General features: G+C 41.0%; 1 protein-coding gene and 1 long non-coding RNA gene across 2 annotated transcripts in view; one reads left to right on the forward strand and one right to left on the reverse strand.

Annotated features, from left to right (window-relative positions):
• TMEM178B (transmembrane protein 178B) overlaps positions 1-12,841 on the forward strand; it is a 385,563-nt gene that overhangs the window by 48,284 nt on the left and 324,438 nt on the right. The gene's annotated exons all lie outside the window — the stretch shown is intronic.
• On the reverse strand, positions 385-3,728 carry LOC145523649 (uncharacterized). Its single transcript, XR_014066808.1, has 3 exons — positions 3,627-3,728; positions 2,629-3,018; positions 385-759 (listed from the first exon to the last, which is right to left on the reverse strand). It is a non-coding gene; the product is annotated as an uncharacterized LOC145523649 (long non-coding RNA).

Raw genomic sequence — 12,841 nt, forward strand, 5'->3', positions numbered from 1 at the left:
GATGGTTTTTACCATACATCAACTTGAATTGGCCACAGGTATACATTTGTCCCTTACATCCTGAACCCCCCCTCCCACCTCCCTCTCCTGGAGATTCTAATAGATTTGTCAAATATCTATTAATCCTGTTTTCCAAACACATCACCAGGAGAGAGAGTCTGTAGGTTGTTTCCCCTTCTCACATCCCTCTTTTCGTTCTGCTCTGGTGGCTCTTTCTTTAGGCTGGTAGTGCAAACCCAGTGATCCGAGGACTTTGACCACTCTCATGGTTAAAATCCCCTTTTCATTAATGTTATATCTTTTTTTTTCTTGGTTTAGTTTCTCTTTTTGCTGTAGCACATCCAGTAGTAACTTCTTTAAAAAGGATAATTTTTTGAGTCCATGTTTGTTTGAAAATGCTTTTATTCTTGGTTGATAGAATCCTCGATCTGGACAAACTAAATTGGAATGAACTATGTCTAAAATTTGAAAGAATGAATCCGTTGGTAGTGAAAGGTGTGATGCTGCTTAGATTGTTTCTCTTTGAGACTTGGTTTTTGTTTTTTCCTCCCTATGTGCCTGGACCCTAAGCTGGGAGCCTCTCCAGGGCTCTGTGGTAGAGAATCACTCTGTTTCAGTTGGCATCCCCACTTTAAACTTGCTGAGGTTATAACTTCCTTTATACTGTTTAGTCAGATAACCTCCTCCACCTGCTCTCTGTCTTTCAAAATTTGTTGAACCCTTTGACTTAAATGCAGCAAGGTTTTTTAGATCCAGCTCCTAGAGTAGTGGAAACAAAAGCAAAAATAAACAAGTGGAACCTAATTAAACTTAAAAACTTTTGCACAGCAAAGGAAACCATAAACAAAACAAATATAACCTACAGAATGGGAGAAAATATTCGCAGATGAGGCAACCATCAAGGGCTTAGTTGCCAAAATATACAAATAGCTTATACAGCTCAATATTAAAAAAAAAAAACAACGCAATAAAAAATGGTCAGAAGATATAGACATTTTTCTAAAGACATACAGATGGCCAACAGGCACATGAAAAGGTGCTCAATATTGTTAATTATCAGAGAAATGCAAATCAAAACTACAGTGAGGCACCACCTCACACTGATCAGAATGGCCATCATCAAAAAGTCTACAATATTGTAAAGTAATCATCCTCCTATTAAAAATTAAAAAAAATTTTTAATGTGAAGTACTCTGTGGCAACATAGAAATAATAAATGCTGGAGAGGGTGTGAGAAAAGGGAACCCTACACTTTTGGTGGGAATGTAAATTGGTGCAGCCACTAGGGTGAATAGTATGGAAGTTCCTTAAACTAAAAAGTTATTGTATGATCTAGCCATCCCACTCGTGGGCATTATGTCCAGAGAAAAACATAATTCGAAAAGATACATGTACCCTAGTGTTCATAGCAGGACTATCTATAGTAGTCGAGACATGAAAGCAACCTGTGTCCATTGAAAAATGCATGGATAAAGATGGAGTATTAGTCATAAAAAGAGAATGGAATAATGCTATTTGCAGTTACATGGATAGACCTACAGATTATCATACTAAATGAAGTCAAAGACAAATATATGATATCACTTACATGGCTACAAAGGAACTTTATAAAACAAAAACAGAGTCACAGACATAGAAAAAACTTATGGTTACCAAAAGGGAAAAAGGGGAGAGGGATAAATTAGGAGTTTGGGATTAACAGATACATACACTACTATATATAAAATAAATAACAAGGACCTACTGTATAACACAGGGAACTATAGTCAATAACTTGTAATAACCATTATAGGAAAATAATCTGAAGAAAAATATGTGTAACAATATCACTTTGCTGTATACCTGAAATGTTGTAAATCAGCTATACTTCAATTAAAAAAAGCAAAAAACCCTTCCCTAAACCAAAAATTTGTTGACATCTTTCACGTGTCGGTGTTGCCTTTTCTGTATGCCTCAGTGAAGGACTCTCTAGCAACATATCAAGAAGGAAAGAAAGTTGAAACCCAGGTCTGTCCTGTCTAATGCAGGTTCTTTGTCCACCGTGGATCAAGGAATTGTTATTGATAATGGATTTATCAATGGGCCATGATAGTGTTAGATTTAAGAATTTTATGTTTTTCAGCTTCAGAGGGCAAAGGGCATCGATTATGCAAAACAAACCCCATCCTCCAGTACTGCATGGAGACTGCAGACTCAACCTTAAATGTGATTACACAAATGTAATATATCATGGTGAGGGAGAAAATTACTGATAAGGACTTTTTCCTTTTTCATCTTGTCCATTGTTTTTCTTCTTTTTTTTTTTAGAAACCATTTTTCTTTGTGAATCTGAAGGCTCTGAATGAAAGATAATGATAATAGCTTGTTTATGTAGCCATAAAGACAGCCATTAGAGCTAGTTTGTTCCCATAGCCAGATACTGTATTTCTTGCCCATTTGCAGGTGAATCAAGGCCAGTGGTCAGAATATGAAGAAAAATCTAACTCTGGAAATTCCAGTTTTTGTCAGCCGGGACCAAAGAGAGAGGCAAGATAGGGCAAAGGAAGAAAAAAAAAAAAAGGCAAGAAGGAAGAGAGAGGGGTCAGTAGAAAAAATGATGCTTCAGTGAAGGACTTCATAGAGACTTACCAAGAAGGAAGTTCAAGACTGAATTCCAGGCCAGTTTCATGTGCTACGTCCAACACTGATGATTCCCCTTGTTCTTTTCCTTTAATTATTTTCTTATTGCCCCTTTGTTTTAAGGTTTTTAGTGTCCTCAATGCTGCCCCACCTGTCTTGGCCTGTCTCCTGATGTTCTATGAGAGATGCAGAAAGTAGGAATGGTGCCCGAGTTGCGGGAAGAGTGATTTTCAGAACTGACAGGGCAGGAAGAGCAGCTGTAAGCCTTGCCGGATATTCACTGTCTAGTGGGTGTTCAGGTGACTGGGAGGCTCCCTCCTTCCTCATTTTGTGATTGGTGCCAGAGTCAGTGGTGTGGCTGCCGTTACAAGGATCCCACGAGGTGTGCACCACTCTGTCCTTCAGGAGCAAACGCAGGGAAACAGAGAGAACAAGAATGGTCCTTCCTCTGTCGTACAGCACGGGGAACTCGGCCCAGTGTTATGTGGCAGCCTGGGTGGGAGCGGGGATTGAGGGAGAGTGGATTCATGTGTATGTATGGCTGAATCCCTTCTCTGTGGAACTATCACAACGTTGTTAATTGGCTATTTGAGTGTGTTAGTTGCTCACTCGAGTCCGACTCTTTGCGATCCCATGGACTGTAGCCTACCAGGCTCCTCTGTCCATGGGGTACTCCAATATAAAATAAAAAGTTCTAAAGAAAAAAATGAATGGTCTTTCCTCTTCTCCTGGAGACAGAGAAGAACCGACTACACCCTGCAGTCGGTGGGGTCACAAAGAATTGGACACGACCGAGCAACTGAGCGACTGAACGACAACAACAAGTTTCTCCCCTCGGCTCCTACACATCAGCCCCTTGAACTCCTCGAGTCCAGGGAGGAAGGTTAGCATCCTGCAGAGACGACAGCAGGTGCTTGTGGCAGTGTACCTGTTTCAGACCCAGGACATGGGGTCCAGTCCCCTTGTCTACACTGTGACAAGTGGCCACTGTGAGCTCAGACACTGACCTCATGGGCCTCGGCTTCCTAGGTTGTATAATGATGAAACTAGAAATCTCGGCAATCCTTTGAACTAGAACGTTCTGTGAAGTTAGTGACAGATAAATATTCTAGAATTGTGTGCAGGAATACCTTGGGGATCCTGTGGGTTCTGATCCAGACATTCTAGAATTTTGCAGTCAAGTGAGTTGCACAAACTTTGGGCTTCCCAGTGCATGTAAACGTTGTGTGTACAACATACTGTAGTCTTAAGTCCATAAATAGTATGATGTCTAAAAAACTTGCCTTTCTTAATTACTGGTAAAAGATGCTAACCATCATCTGAGGCTTCAGGGAGTCAATGTTTTTGCGAAAGCAGTAGGAAAGATTACTGATCACAGATCACCATAGCAAATATAGTACTATTAATAGAAAAGTTTGAAATAGTATAAGAATTACAAAAATGTGACAGAGACGTGAAGCGAGCAAATGCTGTTGGATGTACGGCACTGACAAACTGGTTTGGTGCAGGGTTGCCATAAACCTTCAACTTATTTTTTAAAAAATGCAGTACCTGAGAAGCACAATAAAGTGAGGTATGCTTGTACTGGTTACATCTCCTTTCTTACAGTGACATTAAACATTCACTTTTTAAAAGTTTGAAAGGAATGAACGTTTTCTCCATTTTAGTTTTTCTGATAGGGAATATCAAACATTAAGAAGCAATGAGCTTTTTTGATCCTCCAGCCAGGTCCCTTTTTAGGAGTGACAAGTGTTGTCCCCTAGACTGTAATCTCCATGAGGGCAGGACTGCTGTTTGTCTTATTTAAGAGACCTCTCAGAGCTCTGCATGTTCACATGACTGGAAGTGAAAGTTGGTTATATTTTATTTGTTTGTTTCTTTACCACCTAGCACAGTGCCAGGCATGTAATAAATATTTGTTGAATTGATGCCTAACATATGGTATTCTAAGTATTGTGAATGGTGAAAATTGCAACATAAGCAAGGTGAGGGTATGGGTATTGTATTTTATTTTTTTTCCTAAGAAAAAAATTACAGTGCAGAATAAAACCTTTCAAAGAAGATTACAAAGCTGTTTTCTTTATCATTACTCATCACTTTTCTCCTCCCCAGAATTCCAAGTCCTATTGTCTCACCAAATAGTGAAAAGAGAAAAATGTAAGAACCTTCCAGAATTACCTAGGCTTTGTACGCCCTCCTTGTTGGGTGTGTGTCCCTTTTGTGCTTTGGTTTGGTAGAAGTTAACCAAAGAGTAAAGAGATATCTGAGGCCCCATATCAGGATGCTAATTAGTTGTTTTCTTGTCAAAGGAATTAAAAAGCTGTTTCTGAGAGAATGTTTGATTTGGAAGAGAACTTTTGTCTCACCCCAGTTTTACGCGATGTCCCCAGGTATCTCCAATTAGCTCAAGAGGTGTTACACCATTAAAAAAAAATCTCAAAGTGAAAATTAGTTTGCTTTGGTTTAAAACATACATGCCATATATCCCTTCAGGAGGAAGAAAGCTATTATGAAATCTGGAAAACAATTTACAAAAAGAACTTAGCTCCCTAACTGCTCGGAAGGAAGTCCGGTGCCCTATACCGTCTGAAACTGACTGGAAAATAGAGTTGTTGTTTTAATTGCGGTTGTCATTTGCAGCTCTCCAGGTGAAGGAAGTCAGCTTGCTGGAACATTTCTTTTGGCATTAGAAGCTCAGGAAATTAACAAGAAAGAACCGAGGACAAAGTGGTACTTACCGATTAAAGCACATTTCTGGAATTTCTCTCGGACCCTCAAGTAACCTTCGGTTTGTAGACATTGAGCGATTGCTAAGTGGAGAGCACTGTGCTGGTGCAGAGAGCTCCCTTCTCTAAAGGACTCTGGGCTTGCTGGGAGTAGGAAGGGATCAAGACAACTGGAGAGAGAACCAGAGTTAGTGGCATGATGGATCCGATCCTCAGCGTGCTGGGAGGTCAGAGAGGGGAGAGGCCAGGCTGCACTGGGGTCCAGAAAAGAGATGCCATGGGTGGCCGGTGGTGCCTGATGGGGTGCCTTGTTTGCCGGTGAGCGGAGAGGACTTGGAAGAGCATTCAAAACTGAGGAATAGCATGAGCCAGAGCTGGAAGACAAGCAGTACACTGGCACACTGGGTAGAGGGGGTAGTGGCACGTGGAGGGGATTAATGAGAGATAAGGCAGGGAAGCTGAGTAGGGGCTGACTTGTGAAATGCATTGAAGATGGTGCTGTTTGAGCCTGGAATGTCTTCCCCTGAACCCAGTCTCCTCATCCTTTGCCCTCCACACCCTTCCCCTTGTTTGGGAGCACACGGAAACTGGTTGGGAAATGCTGCTGTAAACAGTGAGTGGTCAGTGGTGCTTTGATCAGAGGATGGCATGTCTCAGAAGAGGATTATGTAAGAACTTATTTTTTAATATAGTTTTGATTGTTTCATGTCTTTGTTTATAGCTGCGGCTATTCGATGGACAGTAGACATGCTAAATGGGATCAGTGTTTGCTGTTTAATTCACCCGGTTGGGAGGGATCTTGGTCTAGAAATACCCTGGGGAGTTTTGAAATTGCAGCCACCCATTGTGCCTGATGGTTGTGGCCTGAGATGACCTCCTCTTTGGTATCCCTCCAGAGTGTGTGTATGTGTGTGTGCGCGCGTGCGTGCACTAGGGCACATGTGCTAGTCAATATATTTGGTGACTACAAAGTGGAAGGTACAGAGGCTTTAGGACCAGGCAGATATTTTTAAAAGTTGAAGTATAGTTAATTACAATGTTGTGTTAGTTTTAAGTGTACAACAAAGTAATTTAGTTATATATATATAAATTCTTTTTCAGATTCTCTTCCATAATAGGTTATTAGAAAATATCAAGTATAGTTCCCTGTGCTATACAATAGGTCCTTGTTGATTATCTATTTTCTATATTGTAATGTGTATATGCGGAGAAGGCAATGGCACCCCACTTCAGTACTCTTGCCTGGAAAATCCCATGGACGGAGGAGCCTGGTAGGCTGCAGTCCATGGGGTCTCGAAGAGTTAGACACGATTGAGCAACTTCACTTTGACTTTTCACTTTCATGCATTGGAGAAGGAAATGGCAACCCACTCCAGTATTCTTGCCTGGAGAATCCCGGGGACGGCGGAGCCTGATGGGCTGCCGTCTGTGGGGTCGCACAGAGTCGGACACGACTGAAGCGACTTAGCAGCAGCAGCAGAATGTGTATAGGTACACATTAATTCCAAACTCCTGTTTTGTCCCTCTTCACCTTTCCTCTTTGGTGACCATAAATTTGTTTTCTCTGTCTGTGAGTCTATTTCTGTTTTGTAAATAAGTTCATTTGTATCATTTTTTTTCTTATTTAATTTTTTGGCTACACTGAACAGCATATGGAATCTTAGTTCGCTGACCAGGGATTGAACCTGTCCCCCTGCATTGGAAGCACAGAGTCTTAACCACTGGACTGCCAGAGAAGTCCCTGTATCGCGTATAAGTGATATGATGTATTTATTTTTCTCTAACTGGCTTACTTAGTATGATAATATGTCACAAATGACATTATTTCATTCTTTTTTTATGGCTGAATAGTATTCCATTGTGTATATGTAGCACATCTTCTTTATCCATTCCTCTGTCAATGGACATTTAGGTTGAGGACTAGGCAGATTTGCATTAGATGCAGGTCTGCTCCTTTCAGCTCTGTGATTTGTGTTGGAATGTATAGGCCAGCAGCAATAACCACCAGGGAAAGCGCCACGGGCAAGAGATAGGGTAGGGCATGACTGACAGGGGCTCCAGCCTCTCCTTGTTGGACACAGTGGCCACAAATGGAGACACAGAGGAGGGTCTCTACTCCTTGGACATTTGGTTTTCTTGTATCTTCTCTCCTGTGGAGAGTCTAATCCTCTTTCTTCGTCCTCCAGATTTAGCTTAGAAAGATTTTTAAAGACTATTTGTTGAACTTTGATTCACTTGGGCACTACTTTGTACACACGTGTAATGGTTTGAATGGTGGTTCCCCAAAAGATACGTCCAAGTCCTAACCCCTGGAGCCTGTGTATTTGGAAAAAGATCTTTGGAGATGTAATTAAGGATCTCATGGTGAGATCATCCCAGATTTAGGGTGACCAGTCCAATGACAGGTGTCCCTGTGAGAAAAGGAGAGGACACAGAGACACACAGAGTGGTGGCCTGGTGAAGATGGAGACAGAGATGGGAATGCGGGATTGGTAAGGACTGCTGGGAAACTTCCAGATGCTAGGAGAGAGGCGGAGAGTACACCCTCCTAGAAGGAGCCATTCCTGCTCACACTCTGATTTTGGACTCTTCACCTCCAGAAGAGAGTAAATTCTGTTTTAAGCCATGCAGTTTAGGGTGATTTGTTTTGGCAGGCCCAAGAAACTCGTATAGCACCTATGTCGGAAGGCCCCATCTCCACTTTGTGGTCCAAGCCCTTTTAAGCTCCCTGAGCAATTTGCTGTTTTAGAATTTTTTCACTTATATTTCTCTGCAAGGTAGAGTTAGAAGTTCCTGTTTTAGGTCCAGTTCCTTTGCACTGTATTTCCTCCGGGGTCTATTGGCCCTGGAGTCTGCACCTGATGAGTGAGCCCTAGGATATCAGAGGTCCTAGTCTCTTTCCTCCAAAGGCTGTCAGTTTCAGTTCATTGCTCTTGTTTCTTTTACTAAGGTGTCTATATAGTATATTGTTAAAACTAAGACACTTGTGAGAGTTAAAAGGAGCACTGAAAGAAAGTGGAAGTGTTAATCACTCAGTTGTGTCCGACTCTTTGTGACCCTGTGGACTGTAGCCTGCCAGGCTCCTCTGTCCACAGAATGCTCCAGGCAAGAATACTGGACTGGGCTGCCATTTCCTCCTCCAGGGGATCTTACCGACCCAGGGATTGAACCTGGTCTCCTGCCTTGCAGGCAGATTCTTTACCGTCTGAGCCAGCAGGGAAAGGGGGCACTACTGATATTTATAACAGATGTAAACTGAGACTGTCTTAGGTGAACCAGGACATCTGGTCATTCTTGTTATTGGTCATTTCTAGATTCTAAATACCAGCCTTGTGGGGCATCCTTTCTGGTCTTGTCAATATAATGGCTGGCTCAGCCTTGGGAGTGAGAAATGCAGGGAGTTCAGAATCACTGGCCTTCCTTCCTAGTCTCTTTTCTCTTGCTCTAGTGTTATCTGCAGAGGCTTGATTTCTCTTTTGCCTTTTTAGCTTCACATCTGATAACCCTGTTTTGTCCTCAGACCTCTTTTGTAAGGTAACACAGCCCCTTGACCTCTTCCTCGTTCTCATTTTTGCCTCTCAGTATGCTTCTCTGTAGTGATTAAGACGATTGGGACTCTTTTGAATGGACCATCAACTAACTTGAATCCTTTAAAGTAAACCTTAAAATATGTTAAATTATTAATTCACACCAGAAACAGGAGCAAAGAGTTTGTCATGTTTCATACATTAGTACTGCATGGGGCTCTGACACCATCTGGAGCACAGAATCCTGGGGCCCATGATAGGGGCCGTAGGCAGTCACTGAAGTTGTTTCATGATTCCCACACCAGTGCCACTGCTGAGAGAACAAAGAGTCGTCTGTTGGATGTTCCTCTGCAGGGTGGAAGCTGGGCCACATTCTCTAAAATTAGCCTCTTTTCCTCTGCTGTTGTTGCAAATGAGGAGCCTTCCAGGAGGGTATTCGCCATCACCACCAATGACCTAGAAATGTCAGTTACAATTAAGTACCATGCTCTGAGATATATTAGCCATATTGCTTCTCTGGAGAAATGAATGGCCATGCATGATGTTTCAGTTACTAGATTGGAATAAGAGTCTAAGTGATCTCTTTTGGAAGACAGTGAACTTCTGCAGGACCCTGTAGCCACGTTTGAAAAGCTACTGCCAGTTGCCCCAGGGTAGTAGGTCACATGTTTGACTGCCCATTTCAAGGATGCCTTTAAGGATAGGGATTATGTTGCCATGTTCATTCATGTGTCCTGCACACCCTGCGTGGTGCTAGGCAGCTGGGAGATGCTCAGGAGATGTGTACTGAATGAATGAGTGATGCTAGAAAAGGTCCAGCATTTCTATCCGCTGAAGTCATATCTGGCTAAAAATTCAAGACACTGCGTAAGAAATATTCATATTCCCAAGTGTGCTTCTTTATTTAGCTTGATTGCACTATGGTATGAGGAATAACATAATGTAAAATGCTCAGATCTGTAGTGAGCAGCTCCATTTTTGTACGTGTACACACTTAGGTCACCACCACTCAGATCAAGAATCAAGAACACGTCTAACACATAAGAAAGCTCCCTTGTACCCCCTTCCGTTAACAGTTTTCTGCCAAACATAACCACTCTCTGTCTTCTGTTATCATAGGTTAGTTTTGTCTGCCCATGTACTTCTAATATATGAAATTTTAGTGTGCGGTCTCTTGTGTTTGGCTTCTTTCACTCAATATTATGTCTGTGAGATTCATTCAAGTTGTTAATTGCTATGTAGCAGCAGTTTATTCTTTTTATTGCAAGGAGGTATTCCATTATATGAATATACCACAATTTATTTATACATGTTAGTGTTTGGGCTGTTTCCAGTTTGGGCTATTATGAATGTTTTTGTACATGTCTTTAATTGCACATATGTCCTAAAATTTCATGTTTTACTAATGAAGGAAAGGAAGGAAATAATAATGATAATAATAACTGATGCTATTGAAAGGTTACTAAATGCCAGGAAGTACAGTAAGCGATCATGCAAATACTCTGTAGTCTAGTCTATGCATGTTTTTTATTGCCATACCATTCTGTCTTCTCACTTTGTGCCTTAATTAGGGAAAAAAACCCTTAAAAGCAAGATAACCTTTTAGTACACATTGTGTACGTGATTAGTCAGCATCTGAAATTATCGAATTGACTTTTTTGTTTTAAAGCAGCCCCCATCCACTGCTAGGGCCTCCCAGGTGGCGCTAGTGGTAAAGAATCTGCCTGCTAAAGCAGGAGGCCCAAGCAAGAGAAATGGGTTCTATCTCTGGGTCAGAAAGATCCCCTGGCATAGGAAATGGCAACCATCTCCAGTATCCTTGCCTGGAGAATTCCATGGGCAGAGGAGCCTGGCAGGCTACAGTCCATGGGGTCACAAAAGGAGTTGGACACAACTGAAGCAACTAAGCACTTCCCCTGCTACCATGGCTTTCTTCACTAGAATGGGAGCCCTGAAGATTTGGGACTGAATCCCCAATAAGCAGTTCTATGCCTGGCACTGATAAACTGAATCAATAGGCTTACTTACAAGAGAGCTGATTTTTTAAAAAGATTATTTGTGAGCAGGTTGTTTTTTGAGTCTCAGACACACTTTGTCACAAAATTGTCTCGGACTGGTCTAATGCAACCTGTTAACTGGAGTGCCAGTGATGATCACCAGGACCTCCTACCCTCTTAATTTCGAAGATAGCAACTCTTCAACTCAGGTGTTTGCTGGTATTTTTGTGCCATTTTTCAATGTTAACCTCATTAAGCAGCCTAAAAAATTAAAAAAGAAAGTCAACTTGAGTTTTAGTTAACATATAATAAAATGCCTAGATCTTGAGTGTTCTACTTGATATGCGTTGATAGTTGAGTATAGCCATCACTCCAAATGAGATACAGAATTTCTCTAGCCCCCCATACTCCCTCCTCAACCCTCCACCATTTCCCAGGCAACCACAGATCTGACTTCTTTCAGTATGAATTAGTTTTGCCCGTTTTGGGCTACCATATACATGAGAAATACAGTGTGTACTCTTTGGTGACCAACTTTTTTTTTCTTATCATGGTGTTTTGAAATTTACCTTCATTGTATATATTTTCATTGTTGTTGTTTAGTCACTAAGTTGTGTCTGACTCTTTTGTGGCCCTATGGACTGTAATCCTCCAGGCTCATCTGTTGAGGGGATTTCCCAGGCAAGAATGCTGGAGTGGGTTGCCATTTCCTTCTCTAGGGGATCTTCCTGACCCAGGAATCAAACCCTTATCTCCTGCATTGGCAAGTGGATTCTTTACCACTGAGCCACTGAGTATTATTCCATTGTATGAGTATCTCACAATTAATCTACTTTCTTGTTGGACATTTTGGGTCATTTGCAGGTTTTGGCTGTTTTGAGTACATCTTTCACAAACGTTTTTGTGCAAGTCTTTTGTGGACATAAATTAATCTCTCTCGGGTAATTTTATAGAGGTGGAATCATTTGGTGAATGTGTTTATTCAACTTATAAGAACCTTGAAAGCAGTTGAATTATTTTACACTCCTATGAACATGTATGAACATTCCAGTTGCTCCACATCTTTATCAACATTTGGTATTGTCACGGAGCTCTATTTTTAACAAGCTCTGATTTCCCCCAACATTTGTCTTTATGCAATTCCACACTTTTTTCCTCTTTCAACGTGTACCTTGAGACTCTATTTACAGCCCTGGCCTTTTTTTTTTTTTTTTTTTTTTGAGTGACAAGTCTGAGAATTTCTTTAGCTTCCCAGCTTGAACCCTTGCTGCATGTTTGGTGTTTTCTGCTTTAGAAGAGGAAACTCTTAAGTCATCTCGGCTTTCCTGTCCTTGTTTGGCAGGTGTTAAGTTCCTATGGAGCATCTAAGGCCCAACTACCATTTTCTATTCAATTTGTCGCTTTAACTGAATTGAACTAGAAATTAATATTTTCAAGAATGGGGAATTTGTCTGACTTGATCCTCATTATATGCCTAGCTTCCAGAACAGTGCTAGTACATAATAAATGTTTATTTAATAAAGACATTCTCAGACTATGAATGTAGTAAACATGTTATACATTAGTCAGCATATAGAAATTTAGAGAGTTTCTGATAGTGCCACAGTTAATACTTTGTTTTTCCTCAAAAGCAAAATGGAGTATGATTTAGTGAGAAGGGTATAGAGATAACTAAAGAAAATAGACTGAAGTTATTAATGATAAGATAGATTTCTGTGCTGGCACAGTATTGGCTGTCCATATGGTACAAGAGAAGGGGGCTGCTAAAAGTTTTCATGCTGCAAAATATCTTTCCCACCAGGTTGGCAGAACTCCTAAAATGTATGTTAGAGATTTGTTTCTTGGCTTAAGGTATTCAGTATTTTTATTTTCATGAGATCGTCTTTAAAATTCAAAATTTTAAGGAAGGCTCATAGGCATCCTTATAGGGAATTAATTTAATAGACTTCTTCACCAATTCACATGGCTTAGG

This window comes from Giraffa tippelskirchi, chromosome 10 (assembly GCF_054371585.1).
Source record: "Giraffa tippelskirchi isolate mGirTip1 chromosome 10, T2T-mGirTip1v1.2.pri, whole genome shotgun sequence".
NCBI classification, from domain to species: domain Eukaryota; kingdom Metazoa; phylum Chordata; class Mammalia; order Artiodactyla; family Giraffidae; genus Giraffa; species Giraffa tippelskirchi.